Here is a 15,179-nt window from a genome sequence, read left to right as displayed (position 1 = left end):
CCGAGGTTTCACGGCTTTTAATTATCGCCCAAGGCCCAGAGCAATAAATTTGGTTTAATGAGCTTTCGACTCTGTGACATGCCCCTAAGTTTACTTTAGTAATTGTGTAAATGTTTGTGCACTGTTGTCTGTTGGCAGAATATCGAACCGGTTGGACCGGAACTCGATTTCGCTTAGTCCATTGGCGAAGAAGCCTTTAATTCGCCCAAATAGCTATCTCGGTCGAGAGTTCATTTACTTCCTCCACGGTGGGGATGCTTCCGGCGTAACGTAATCTGCATCACACACATACACATGCTTCGCGCGTGTGAATCAACAACACCAAAGTGTGTGTATCTCATCTCCTGGTTGATGATACCTCGCACATATAACCAAACCAGATCCGGCAGAGGTTTTTCCCGCGTGGTCCTTGAGGCTGTTTTACGATTAGATGTTATTTGATCTAATTTTCCTTGGGGTCGTTTTTATTGTGGTTTGGATCCCTCCATACGGCCGCCTCGCTGGAAGTGCGTGCACAGGAAGCGGACCGATGATCCGGGAAACCCTTCGGAGATGGCATCTACTTCGGGCCGAATCTGAGCCCATGTGGAGCTGAGACTGCAAAATTGGCGTTTATGCATTGTTGGAGAAGTTTTCTATGTTTTGGTGCATAATTGTGATTTTCAAAGCCCTTCCTAAATCATCGTTAATCGGAAGGCACGGCGTCGGGTGGATTGTGTTTAAAATTTAAGAATAAGGTTTTATTTTTTGCGTTGAAAAAGCCATTTCTATATAATGATCGAAAGACGCACTGACATTTTGGAACGTCGAGATAATAGTGGAGAAAAAAACTGTGTGTGAGTGATTTTGTGTGTTAACCAGAAAGACCTTCCCAAAGCATCGTTGCTCGGAAGGCTCGCCGACGGGTCTGTTATGAAAGTCCTCCCCATAGCGTCGTAGCTCGGGAGGCATCGAAAAGCCAATACATACCTTATCCTACTAACCAAAAAAAAATAAAATATTCACGTGATGCTTGAAGGAGATGCTGTGGATTCAACGGTCTCAAGCGGTATCAACAAGTATATAGCGAAAAACTATGTGCTTGATGAGTCTGCAACTTCAACTATCGGACTAAAATTCCTCCCTTTCGTTGAACTGCAGGCTTCTTGGGAGGGCGCCGGTATTGACTAATAAAGTCGGGGTCTTCAGGGGTTAAACAGTGAACGGATGGTTGGCTCCCACTGATCATTTTTGATTCATTGTTTAACTTCAGCTGATCTGTCAATAACGGAGTAGCAGCTTATTGGCAGTCAACCATGCTCATGCTCATGCTCATGTTGGAGAAGTTTTCTATGTTTTGTCTTCATTCAATCTCTCATCTCTCATCTCTCATCTCTCATCTCTCATCTCTCATCTCTCATCTCTCATCTCTCATCGTTTCATTTAAAGGTGCATTCAAATGTTGATCAAATTTGCCTCAAAGGACACCTATGCCCTCAATCGATCCCATGCAAACCTTCCCCCACCAACCGAGCCACATCCGTAAAAGCAGATTAACTGCGGGGTTTTGGACAGAGAGCAGCGCGTCCGTCGGCTCGATGGTGTGTTATGGAAGATCTGCGCCGTAAAACTTCAACCTCAACAGTTCGTGATGCGGGATGCGGTTGACCTTAAAGCTCTTCTTGAGCTTTAACTTTGAGAGAAGAAAGCAACCTCGAAGCTTAAAAGTGTGAAGCCGTAACGAGGCCCGGGGGACTATTAAATTTGTAGCCTTGTTTATTTCGACATCGGTAACCGCATCTACGGATCCTCCCCGGGGGATGGTCGGCACAAGATGCTGGCCAGTTGCGAACTTGGTTGGAGGAGAAAGTTTCTTAATCAATAGTTGCTTGGTTTTTTTTCTTTTCAATTTTTCCTATTCAATGGGTGTTGAATTGGTTGGACTTTGGATAGTTAGTAAAGATTGGATGAACGAACAATTCTCATTGAATCAAGTCTCTAATCTTGTTCTGAATAGTCTATTGTTGCTGGATTAACTCAATACCAGTGATACAGTCCTGAACACCCAAACGAGGAAGGCCAATCAACTGACAAATTGATAAAATGAGAGATGAGAGATGGGAGATGAGAGGACAGAATCTGAACAACGCATTGAACGTCAGAGTCCATTTAGGTGATCCTTAAATATGTCTAATCGCCATTTCCATACAAAGCTTAAGCCGCAAGAACCGATCAACAAGGGACAAGACACTCTAAGTATGTTCTACAACCCTTTTTAGCACGTAACGGGCATTTTGCCGGAAAAATTCTTCGCACGTTCCTTCCTCCGCCACCCTGAAAAATGCGTTTCGGACACCCGCCCGAAATTCCGACCTTTCATCGCCGCACCACAATTTGCAAGTGGCCAATTACAGCTCTTCCCCAAGTTTGGAAAGGGGCGGTTTTGGCTGAAGACCAGAACCCTTTTCCTAGCTCCATCTCCTAGCATTCCAGCTTTGTCATTCGATTGGACACTGCTTCGCTTGAAGGAAAGCAAAAAAAAGGACAAAGTGTCGTTTGACAACTTTGCCCGGCCAGAAAGTGTTCAAACAAAGAAGGAGTTGGAACATCCCGCGGGAAGAAAGACGTCGTTGAGTTCGAGAAATGTGTCCAGAACTCAACCCTCCCCTTGAGACAAAGACCGTTTTGTGATGAAATCAGCAGTTTTTTACTTCTTTGTGTTACCGCTGTGATAGCAGGTATCAAAGTTTAAATGGGATTCGGACGAATTCTGTAGGAGAGAGATATGTATGGAAACGGATTACAAGGACGGATGGAATGAGAGCGTTAAGGAACGTTGCAAATCGGTTGTAACCAACCGTGATGCAGGAAGTTTTTTCCCGATTGAACAGATGCCAATTTTATCGTTGATGGATTGGTTGGGAATTTGAGATGCTAAAAATATTTCAAAATTGTTCACTTACCAAACCCTTGATTTTTTTAAGAATCGAATCTTCCTTAGTTTCCGAAGAAAAGAAATTCAATCCAGGTTGTTTTACGGCTCAGCAGTCAGAGAAAAAAAAATCAAAATCTTGTAATTTTTTTTTCTTATTTATTCCGACGTTTCGGAATACGTTCCCTGAAGAAGACGACATAGTGCGTTAAAACGCCGGAATAAAAAAGAAAAAAAAAACTACAAATTTTTGAGTTTTTCTCGGACCGCTGAGCCGAAAAACAACCTGATTAAGTAATACAGTCAAGAACAACGATTCATATTCGAAAAGAAATTCAATAAATTTGAAAATTTTGATCATTTTAAAAAAGTCACACACTTGAAAACAGTTACTAACATATTTTACCACCTTTTTCCTACAACATAAATTGAAGAAAAACCAATGTCACAATATGTGGAAGGACATTCGTCAACGTACTACCGTAAACTGCCACCGGCGGAAGTCCATTCTCCTCCAACAACAACAACACCAGGGCGTTGATGGATGTATTCCTACCAAGGTACAAGCCAGTAAACAGCAGCTGCTGTTGCTGCTCACTGTGGCGAAGGATAAAAATAAACCTGTTTTTTTTTTTGTTTGTTTCGTCTGTGATGCCTGTGGCCACGGTCCACTGTGCTGGGAATTCCGGCGGAACAAGCAGCTGTACGGCGAAACATCCGTACCTCAATGTACCTCTCTCCGATGAAGCGACAGACCGACCGATCCTGCTCAACACAAGTTTATAGCGTCGGGGATGCAAAAGTTTATCCACGCGTCTGGGGGGTCTACGGGATTGATGTGGCTAGGGTTACCAGAATTGCTCTTCAAGACTCACATTTTTTTTTGATTTATGAAATTTTTTAAAATATGTATCTTTTGACTTCTGCAAAGTTGTAGGTATACTTAAGGACTACACTGAAAAAAGTGATACACACAACCCCCGGTGGTTGGTCTTTTTTTTTCGTTTGACACTTTTTTAGTTTGTACCCCGTTGGTTGGTCAAAGTCAAACTAAAAGTGACGAACTGTCACTTTTTACACGGCGCTATCGCACACTATTAGAACAAACATTTAGTAGTGTGTGTGAATTCCGTGTAAAAGGGGTGTCAAACTAAAAAGTGATCCCATTCGTTTGAAAACAGTTGGTGTCAAACCATCGAGGTTTGAGTTTACACGGTAATTTTTTTTTGTGATTTTTAATTTCACTTTTTGTCCCTTAAACATGATTTGAAAAAAAACACTAATTTTATTTTTTATATGTGTTAGGGCCAAATATTCAATATTATTGAAATTTTAGTCTTGTTATAAAAAAATATTATTTTCGAAAAGATCGTTAAATTTAACGAATCTTTTATTTTTTAACATAAGTTGCTGAGATATCGACATAAGAAAATGGTGGGTTGTTTGGGTGACACCTAAGAAACATCAATATTCCTGTTTTTAAACCTTTGCATGGCAATATCTCAGCAACTAAGGGTCGTATCAACAAAGTTAAAAAAATAAAACAAAATATAGGTTAGTGCTCATGGGCACTAATTAAAAAAAAAGAATATCTGCGACTTTATTCAAAAAAATTACCTAAAAATGGCTATTACTTTAAACGGCTGCACTTTATCAACATTTTTATAAAGCACTTTTTGATTGCAAATGCGATTTAACATAGAAAATTTTTTGCGACGAATATTTCAATTATTGAAAAAAATCAGTCTTGATTCAAAGATTCATAACTCGGTCAAAGATTTTTGCACATTCTGTACATTTTCAAAATGATGTCTTCTGAAACATAAAAAAATAAAAACATTGTGTTTTTTGAAAATCAAGTTTAAGTGACAATAAGTGAAATTCAAAATCACCAACTTTTTTACCGTGCATCTTTTTTTTCAGTGTTTCCTTAGGCTGGTACAAATATTTTTGAAAGTTTTTGTCACCCCCCCCTTCAAAACTGGTCCGAAAAATCAGGGGGCAAAAAAATTTTTTTACAATAAACTTCAAAATTTCAATGAAAATTCAAGTGCAACCAGCACAAATCAAATTAAAATACATTCTCCTGCGTTTAAAATCATTTTTAGCATGTTTGGGTTTATTAAAAAATCTTAAGATTTTTTGTAAATTTTCGATGCAAAATCTTTTTTTTCGATACAATTTTTGTTTTTGTCAGATCTTAGATTTTTTGAAAACTAGGAGCGGCCGTGGCTTACTGGTCACGGTGTTCGCTTTGTAAGCGAATGGTCCTGGGTTCGATTCCCATCTGCTCCCAACTAGAAAGTATAGGAAATATAAATCTTGAAACTCTGAACATGAACGAAAAATCAAAGTCGCTCGAGTCGGGGTTCGATCCCCCGTCCTTTGGATTGGTAAGCAAAAATGCTAACCACTATGCCTTCGCGACTTGGTGAGCTATGACTGGAATTAGAAATACTGTTACTATCAACTATATACGCGCTGGGTCCTTGTCCATTTGACAAGGGTTCGGAAGTACTAAATAACGTTTGAATCCGATTGGTCCAAACGTTCTTCAGGGCGGGGCTTGTCGATAAAGCTGAAGTACCTCGCGCTCGGCTAGCCAGCGTAGAAATGGGTCACCGAAGCTCGGCAGAGCTAACACCTTCCAAATGCCTATGCGAGTTATTTGCATGTATAGAATGTAGATCTAAAAATACATGGAAACAACTCAATTTGTAAGAAGCGACCACGTGGTCCCGTTTGGTTGGTTGCACACACACACACACAAATCTTAGATTTTTTGAAAACTAATGATTGCAAAACAACTGAACTAGTGTAAAATGCATTTTAAAACACTTTTTTCATTTAAATGTGAAGACTATGGCTTGTTATTTAATTTTTTATATTTTTTTATTTTTTTGCCCCCCCCCCCCCCTTGACCTCGGCCAGGGCCGAAGGACAAAAACTTTTTTAAATATTTGCATCGGCCTTATCTATACCAAATCGATCAAAAATAAAAGTTTTGAGAGAGTCTTGAAAACCCAATGGCAATGTGATGCCAAACAATTTTATCGCATGCTTCTTTAAAACCAAGGGTGTTTTAGCTATCAAATGCCATTAGGCATGCAAAAACTTTAATTAAAACCACAAGCTCCTGAAAAAGCTTTTCAAAAATCAAATTATTTGCTCTACAGCATTGCCTTGGCGTTCTCGATTGCGAGATTCCTACTCGAAACTAGGTGTCCGATGGATTGGTTGTTGAGGCAACTGCAAACCTCTTTTTACACCTTAGCTTCCATCCACCCCGGGATTCGAACTGACGACCTTTGGATTGTTAGTCCAACTGCCTACAAGCGACTCCACCGAGGCAGGACCCAGGGAGACGACTCCTACACCTGGATTGAGCTAACGACCTAACCCTCTAGGTTAGACCGGGGCCAACATTTACTTCCCCATCCGACGGAAGGCGTGATCAGACAAATCTCGTCTCGAAAAATGCCACCGGGACCGTCTGGGATCGAACCCAAGCCGACTGGGTGAGAGGCAACCACGCTTACCCCTACACCACGGTTCCCGGCCAATTAAAACGAAGTTGACTTTATAGCTGTCGGCTACCATTGCTAGTACCAACCACTAGTGTCTTCCTTTTATCTACAAGGACTTCGCCGCCCTGGGCTCCTAAGTGTATGAAAGTATGGCACGGAGCGACGGCGCCGAATACCCATATTTACACAAAGAATTTTAGAGCGCCCGCCGCGGGATTCGAACCGGCGACCTCTGGATTGTGAGTCCAGTGCGTGGTCCGATTGATCCACACGGGCGGGACAAAAAAATGTGGAACGCTTCACGATTTTGCGTGTCATCCTTGCGCAGGGGCCATGCTAATCTTCTCTGTATCGTTCCAATTTTAGTATATGTCTAGCCGAAGCTAAGACCGGCCAATTAGCAGTGCATAAATATGGCGCTAAATGCGTGTTCTTTTTGAATGTAATTGACCGCCATCTTGGTTGAAAAAAAAGAGAACTGAGAAATTTGATTTAAATTTGACGAAAACACTCATTCATGCTGAATTTCTGATATAATTAATATAGCGATTGATGTTTATAAATAATTTGAACATTTTTTCATAGAATTGCAATAAAAGATTTTTTAACATTAAAAACTATGATTACAAATAATGCTTTTTTTATGAAGCGAGTTGATTTTTTTACTCTATCTCCCCTACATTTATCAATAAAATTAAAATTGGTGTCAAAGAGACTTTTATGTTCCAAAAAAAAAAACACAGTTGTGAAACGGAAAATGGCAGAGTTTTTAAAACATGTTAATTGTTTTTTTTCGATGAAAAATACATTATTTCAGAATTTTGAGTACGCCATCAAATCGGGAGTACAATTTTACCTAAAAGTCCCTTTGACACCAAATTTCTATCTCATCACCGTTTCAGGCTGCAAGTTATTGAAAAACACCTCTCTTTTAGGTTCAAAAATGGAAGGGGTCGTACCGCCCCTCCGTCACGAGATATAAAAAACGGACCTTGGATTTATGATCAAGGACCAGAGTTTCCCCTTAGAATAAAGTTTCACGAAAATCGAAGAGGGGTCGGGGAAACTTTTCCCGATTTCGTGTGAGTTGGTAGAGAATTACCCAAGTGCCATAAAAAATCGGAATTAGTCGGCTTAAAGTTTAAGTTTAAATTCGATGAACATGCTTTTTTTAAAGTTTTCAAATAGTTTGAAAAAGTTTGAACATCTGCCAACCCTGTAATGCCCCACAACCCGTTCTGCGTACACCGCGCCCTGAGATTGATGGGCCCAAAGTTTGCGCAGCATAAGCGGTACCAGAACCAGAAATGGCAAATGATGGCCACCAGGACAAAGTTTCGCCCTGTTGGGGCCGGGCTGTGGAAACACACACACACACAACTTACCGCAAGCGATTTGTTCAACTGTTTTGGGTTACGGAATCGAATTTAAAGTATGCAAGGTTGAAAGTTTGTCGGGCGGTTTTGAATTGAATTTCCCAACTGTGGAATATGCCGGTGGTTTTGTGTGTCTGTGTGTGGGATAATTTGAATCTCGGTTTAAAAGTTTGTAGATTTCAACTGTGTGGCATTTGTGGAATTTGCATTGTATTTTAAATTCGGAAAAAGTCTTATCTACTGTGAATTTTGCAAAACATTAAAATGCTTAAACCATACCAAATTTTGTTACGATTTTCGGTTTTAATGCCCTCATTACATTTCAGCCTAAAAATAGCCACGAAAATCTTCAAAACCCCCGCAGGCTACTTTCGTTTTCCATTTCGGATTATGAGTCGTAAGCGGAGTCGTATTAACCGCAAAATGAGATTACTTGAATGGCTTGTCGAAACAGTAGAAGCCTCTCGCGTACTTGAATCCCAAACCTGCGAAATGGTCCCATTTCCCACCACATTAGGGAACCACTTTGGGGAGGGGAGTCCCATTTGTGGGTCGAGCCGCGGATTTTAAAAGCCCCCGGTTGGTTTGTTCAACCCGCAGTTTTTGAGGATTAGGCCAGAGGGGAGGTTTAAATTCGGTTTTATAAACTTCGGTTGATTCGAATGTCGATTTTCGCTTGCCTTTTTTTTTGAAAATGTTTTCAAAATAACAGTCTTGAATTACTTGGCGATGTTTATATTGGGAGCTTTACATCAGCCAGCCGAGATAGAAACCATTGACAATTTGTCTTGCTTTTTTATCGAACCGAGGAGGAAAATGCTGCGAGAAATAAATATGAGAACGTAGGATTGGCACTTTGTGGGGTTTAGCTGGCTATTTATTGGTGGGATGGAAAATTCCAGAGAAAGACTGTGATTTATTTTTGACTCATGAATTATTGATTCAAAGAAGCGACTTTAAAAATAAAGTTGACCTAGTTACTGTTTTTTGCTGGGATTTTTTTTGTTTCATCTTCGTTTTCAAGTGGAATAATTATTTATTATTAATGTATGAGAAGTGAAATAACATGAACTTTGTAGTAGAATCTCAATCGATTGAACCTAGATATAGTAAAAACGACACTTTATGAAAGCCACCATTACTCCACATGTGGATTAAGTCATTCTACCCGGCTGTAAACTGTGTGCACGGCCTAATGGACTCACCGGCAAAGCTTTTATTTTGATGAAATATTTTCCTGAACCATATCCCTTCCCACAACCTTCTCTCACCATTTGGTGCATTTGACAGCCTTTTCGTTTGCCGCAGTGTAACACACCCCCACCCCCTTCTTTTACCACCTCCCATTTCGGAACAAGCAAAGAACCATGCCGAAGAAGCTTTACCCGAAGCTTTTACACCCTTGTCTCCACACGATAAAATTTTATATTCCAATATTCCACCATCACGTCCCTTTTTTTTCAACCCATTATTGCTCCGCTACAAACTGGGTGAAAAGGGATGTTGTCCTCCACCACCCCTCTTTCGAAACCGGGTCCTCGGATGGCCAACGATTGACAAACCACCCCCAGCCTGCCAGCCAGCTTTGTGTCGTCCCTTGTAGAACGGAATATATGTGCGAGAAAATGAAGCCATTTTCTCGTTGACTTATTTCCACCCACCATCCTCACCCATCGAGTCCTCTAAGCCATCGGGATTCAATGGGTAGAAAAGTATGGAAAATCGAAGGAAACGAGCGGTTACAAGAGTGAAACACATCGGAATTAGTATTCGTTCATCTGGTTGAGCAGGGAACGGAATAGGGCAGGGAGGAGGGCGGGGGAGCTTTTATGTACCACTCCAGCGTTCCATAAAGCACGCGAAAGCTCCTTGTTAGGGTTGCCTTGGTGAGGGTGATTGGATTTGGTACAATTTACTGAAGTGGAATGACTCGAAGATGTCCCCTAATCTTTAAGTGTTTTGCATTCTTTACTGACGAATGGTTTTTGTAGGGAAAAATGCAGATTTGGCAACTCTTTTGAAGGTTGTTAAACCCGAGTGAAATGTATGCTTCTTACTAAAACTAGAAGGGTCAAATTAAACAACCTATTGCACGTCTATAAGCTTAGGTCTGACAACAATGTCTAGAATATTCGAAAAATTATGGTGTAAGGTTGTTCTTATTTATTGTTAGATTTAAAGATCCCAGAAATAATTTGAATTGAAACTAGTCAAACTCTGTTGAAAATCGCTCTGTAGCGCTCATTTGATGATTCCGGAAATATATTTTTGCAATTCCGTCGTGAAACTACTTACTTTTCCTGTCATTCTTGAATGACGAAATAGCCTACTTTTCTGTACCAAAAATAACAGAATCGAATAGCAACACTTTTCAAAATAAATGCTGAAAAGTTCTACTTTTCAGCACTCAAATGGGTGCTGAAAAGTTGAACTTTTCAGCACTTGTTTCGAAAAGTAACACTTTTCAAAATTGTTTTGATTTCAACGACTTATTGACAAAATACATGAAAATTTGACTTAAAATTTCACTCAGTGTGTGTTTTTTGGAATTGCAAAAAATGTTGTATGGAACTCGTTGCAAAACTTGATTATTTCAGCACTCTTCGTATTTATCCAACTCGGTGAACCTCGTTGGATAAATGTACGACTCGTGCTGAAAAAATCCTCTTTTTGCAACTTGTTGCATAAACTACTATTATTGTATTTGAATAATTCATTTTTACAGGTATTCGAAGCATTTATTTTTTCTCAGACTACTTTGGCTGAAAAAAAATATCGGTGATTTGTTTCACATTTTGATTGCAGCGTCATAATTAAAAACAAAACCTTTTTGAAATTTGTTTTACTTGCAAATCTCACAGTTCAATTCAAGAATTTTAAGAGATATCAAAGGTTTTTAAATTGAAAAATTAGTACATTTAAGTAAAAGATCTTTGAAGACAAGAAATTGTGAAATTTCAATATTTTTTGATTTAAAATACCTAGAATTTCAGGGAATTTCGAGGAAATTGCAGAAATTTACGAATTTTACGCTGTACACAAATGTCGACAATTTCACTAACCTTAGCGATAATCGATAATAACTCATTTATATTAACTTCCGTCAGTGGGGGTGACTTAGGGTCAAAAAACGATACACGTCTCGTAATTTCTTTCGGACAAAAGCAATTTAAACTACATCGAAAATCTTTTAACGCACAATTGTTCTTAGATACTTTGCTAACATTTTCCCAAAATATGGTGGAATTTGATAAACTCTACCTTAAAGGCCAATCGTACGGAAATTGACCCAATCTCACCACTGACATTGGGTCAAATAAACCTAGAATGATATTGAACATGAACACATTTCGTAAAAAGTCATCCAACAGTGATTCTTGTTCGAGCGAATCATATCAAGATTTTTTCAGCTAAGATGTTCCCTACACAACAATTTTAACAGAATTTAGCAGAGTTCCCAAATGAACCGGTTAGGCTAGGTTCACCAATAAAATTGGTTCGGCTTAAACCTCCGTTTGTGGTTCAATCCTGGTTCAGTGAACCATGAACCATGGCTTAAGCCAGGCTAACCAGGCTAATGAAAACCATGACTATGCATAGGTGTTAAGGTGCAACAATGCGACCGTGTAACAAGTTGATGATGTAACAATGTTACAGTGTATCGATACGGTGTAACAATGTTACGGTGTAACCATATTACGGTGTAACGGATGTTACGGCAATGGCTACACTGCAACATTCGTTACACCGTAACTTTGTTACACCGTTACTTTGTTACACTGTAACTTTGTTACACTGTAACTTTGTTACACCGTAACGTTGTTACACCGTAACTTTGTTACTCCGTAACTTTGTTACACCGTAACTTTGTTACACCGTAACATTGTTACACCGATACTTTGTTACACCGTAATATTCATTGCACCGTAACATTCGTTACACCGTAACATTGTTACACCGATACTTTGTTACACCGTAATATTCCTTACACCGTAACATTTATTACACCGTAACATTCGTTACACCGTGACATCCCTTACAGTGTTACGGTGTAATACTGATACGGTGTAAAACTGTTACGGTGTAACACTGTTACGGTGTAACACTGTTACGGTGTAAAACTGTTACGGTGTAACACGGTTACGATGTAACACGGTTACGGTGTAACACGGTTACGGTGTAACAATGCTACGGTGTAACAATGTTACAGTGTAACGAATGTTACGGTGTAACAATATTACAGTGTAACGAATGTTACGGTGTAACAATGTTACGGTGTAACAATGTTACGGTGTAACAATGTTACGGTGTAACAAAGTTACGGTGTAACAAAGTTACGGTGTAACAACGTTACGGTGTAACAAAGTTACAGTGTAACAAAGTTACAGTGTAACAAAGTAACGGTGTAACAAAGTTACGGTGTAACGAATGTTGCAGTGTAGCCATTGCCGTAACATCCGTTACACCGTAATATGGTTACACCGTAACATTGTTACACAATATTACAGTGTAACGAATGTTACGGTGTAACAATGTTACGGTGTAACAATGTTACGGTGTAACAATGTTACGGTGTAACAAAGTTACGGTGTAACAAAGTTACGGTGTAACAAAGTTTTGGTGTAACAAAGTTACGGTGTAACAAAGTTACGGTGTAACAATGTTACGGTGTAACAAATATTACGGAGTAGTAAATTTAGGGTTGCATAGTGTCACGGTCTAACAGAGCTCACCATTTAGCCTAACATTCTTTGATCAGGTTCAAACCTGGTTCAAGCCAATGGTTCATTTTGGTTAGCTTGCCTGGTTTGAACCAAATGAACCATGGCTCACGGCGCTCGGTGAGCCTGAGCCGACGATGCTTGCCGACGTGTGGTGTGAACCTGAACCAGAAAAATGAACCTAGCTGAGCCGATGGCTTAGGCTCGTGGGAACACTGGAATTTAGATTCATTTCGAAAAACCTGAAAAATGGTCAAATCAGTAAAAAAATATTTTTGACCCAATCTCACCCCAGACCCATTGTCACCCCCAACGGTTCATAAAATGTACTTATCCTACAAAAAACTCGTCAACTTTGTTAGAATTTACTGAATATTTGTTTTGATAAATGTGCTATTTTAAAAGAATAAAAAAACACAAATCTCTGATATTTTTACTAAAAAGCAAAATGGGTTGCAAACAACGCTTCATAATACACACATTTTCCCAAAAACTCTTATTTTCATAATTTGCATAAATTGGTTTCATACAAAGTATGATTTAAATAAATTTAAATAAATTTGCAATGTTTTTATTATTTTAATTAAAATTGAAAATTGTTACAAAATGCTGTAATTTTTGAAAATCCATTTTTTAAACTTACAATTTTGTATAAATGTTCCCTGCTTTGAAGTTTTTAGTATGAAAAACTATTTTTTTTTTTCAAAAAACCTTTAAAAATGTATAAACAATTTTACTTAATTTGGTGCACATATTGTAAATAATGAAAATTTCAGTATTTCGATGCTCGTATGCTCTCTTGTACTAAGCTTAACGGTGCACATCAACCAGAGCTTTTGCTCCCAGATTTGTGTTACAGACATTGTAGTATCTTCAAAACTGGTTCATCCCTTTAAGTACAGTCTACCAAATAATTTATAACAAAGTTTGACTATTTTTACAATCAGATTTTTGCAGGATTGGGTCCGTAAGTTTGACTATTTTGGTAAAAGAAGACAACAACTTCCTTGGTTGCTGTTCACGCTTAATGGGATTCCTATCTAGATAGTACAAAAAAACGCACTGGCATCGATTTTCTACAAATTCGGTGTATTGAGAAAAATATGACTACTTTTACTGTTTTTAAAACTTTATCATCAAAAATAACCACAATAGAATTACGACATTTTTGAATGCAAATCAGATCGATCTCTGATAAGTGGCGGTTGTTTAATTGTTTAATTGTTTAATTGTTTAATTGTTTAATGGTTTAATTGTTTAATTGTTTAATTGTTTAATTGTTTAATTGTTTAATTGTTTAATTGTTTAATTGTTTAATTGTTTAATTGTTTGATTGTTTAATTGTTTAATTGTTTAATTGTTTAATTGTTTAATTGTTTAATTGTTTAATTGTTTAATTGTTTAATTGTTTAATTGTTTAATTGTTTAATTGTTTAATTGTTTAATTGTTTAATTGTTTAATTGTTTAATTGTTTAATTGTTTAATTGTTTAATTGTTTAATTGTTTAATTGTTTAATTGTTTAATTGTTTAATTGTTTAATTGTTTAATTGTTTAATTGTTTAATTGTTTAATTGTTTAATTGTTTAATTGTTTAATTGTTTAATTGTTTAATTGTTTAATTGTTTAATTGTTTAATTGTTTAATTGTTTAATTGTTTAATTGTTTAATTGTTTAATTGTTTAATTGTTTAATTGTTTAATTGTTTAATTGTTTAATTGTTTAATTGTTTAATTGTTTAATTGTTTAATTGTTTAATTGTTTAATTGTTTAATTGTTTAATTGTTTAATTGTTTAATTGTTTAATTGTTTAATTGTTTAATTGTTAATGATTTCTGGTTCAATTTCCATGTATCCCAAGCGAGAAATTTTCAAACAGAAGGAATTCTTGCACATCTGAATAAGAACGAAAAATTCATGTGCTCGCGACGGGGTTCAAACTCCCGTCCTTTGGACTAGCAGACAAAAAGCTACCCACCAGACCATCGTATCGTATTGATCAGCATGATAGAAGTTGTGAAACGAGGAAAGATAGCTTCCACGTGGCACGTGGATGTAACTTCTGGAGGAACTTAGGTTTTTTGTTGTTCTGGAGCAACTTTGGTTTTTGTTGTTTGTTTACAAGTAGTCAAGCCATTAAATGATCATCAATATTTGCTGTTTTGGCCATCATATTTGCTGTCCGACACAATTGTGATGCAAAATATTAACCAGAACCAGATTCTGAACAATTTTCAATGAATTTAATATTTCCTGAGATTTTCCGGGAAAGTTGTTGAAAAATTCCCGTTTCCCGGTTTTTGTGTTATCCCGGGAAGTTGGAAGCTCTATCGTAATCGATCCACTTTGAATTAATCGTGAATCACATTACTATTATGATTAATTTCATTCTCTTTCTCACAATTTCAAAACAGACCTCCGAATGTTTTTTTTTTTGTTGGATTATTTTGTTATAAGAATTTGTTAATTTTGATTCATATTAAATTTGAAGTTATTGATACTCAAGCCATTTAAAAATTTGGTCAATTAACTGTTTTGATAATTATTTATTAGAAATAATTAAATCCCGATAAATTGTATTCAGTACAATTGAGATCTGGATAATATGGGCAGATTAAAACCCAACTCTGTTTGATTTCCTATTG

At 37.6% G+C, this 15,179-nt stretch overlaps 1 protein-coding gene and 1 non-coding gene across 3 annotated transcripts in view; both read right to left on the bottom strand.

Moving 5' to 3' along the window:
• Positions 1 to 15,179, bottom strand: part of LOC6053994 — a 143,141-nt gene that overhangs the window by 26,483 nt on the left and 101,479 nt on the right. The window lies entirely within an intron of this gene.
• LOC119770885 lies at positions 6,722 to 6,828 on the bottom strand. Its single transcript, XR_005279044.1, has one exon. It is a non-coding gene; the product is annotated as a U6 spliceosomal RNA (small nuclear RNA).

This window comes from Culex quinquefasciatus, chromosome 3, assembly GCF_015732765.1.
Source record: "Culex quinquefasciatus strain JHB chromosome 3, VPISU_Cqui_1.0_pri_paternal, whole genome shotgun sequence".
In the NCBI taxonomy this organism is placed as follows: Eukaryota; Metazoa; Arthropoda; class Insecta; order Diptera; family Culicidae; genus Culex; species Culex quinquefasciatus.
Note: the sequence above shows the minus strand (reverse complement) of the source record. Positions and strands in the feature narration are given on the sequence as shown.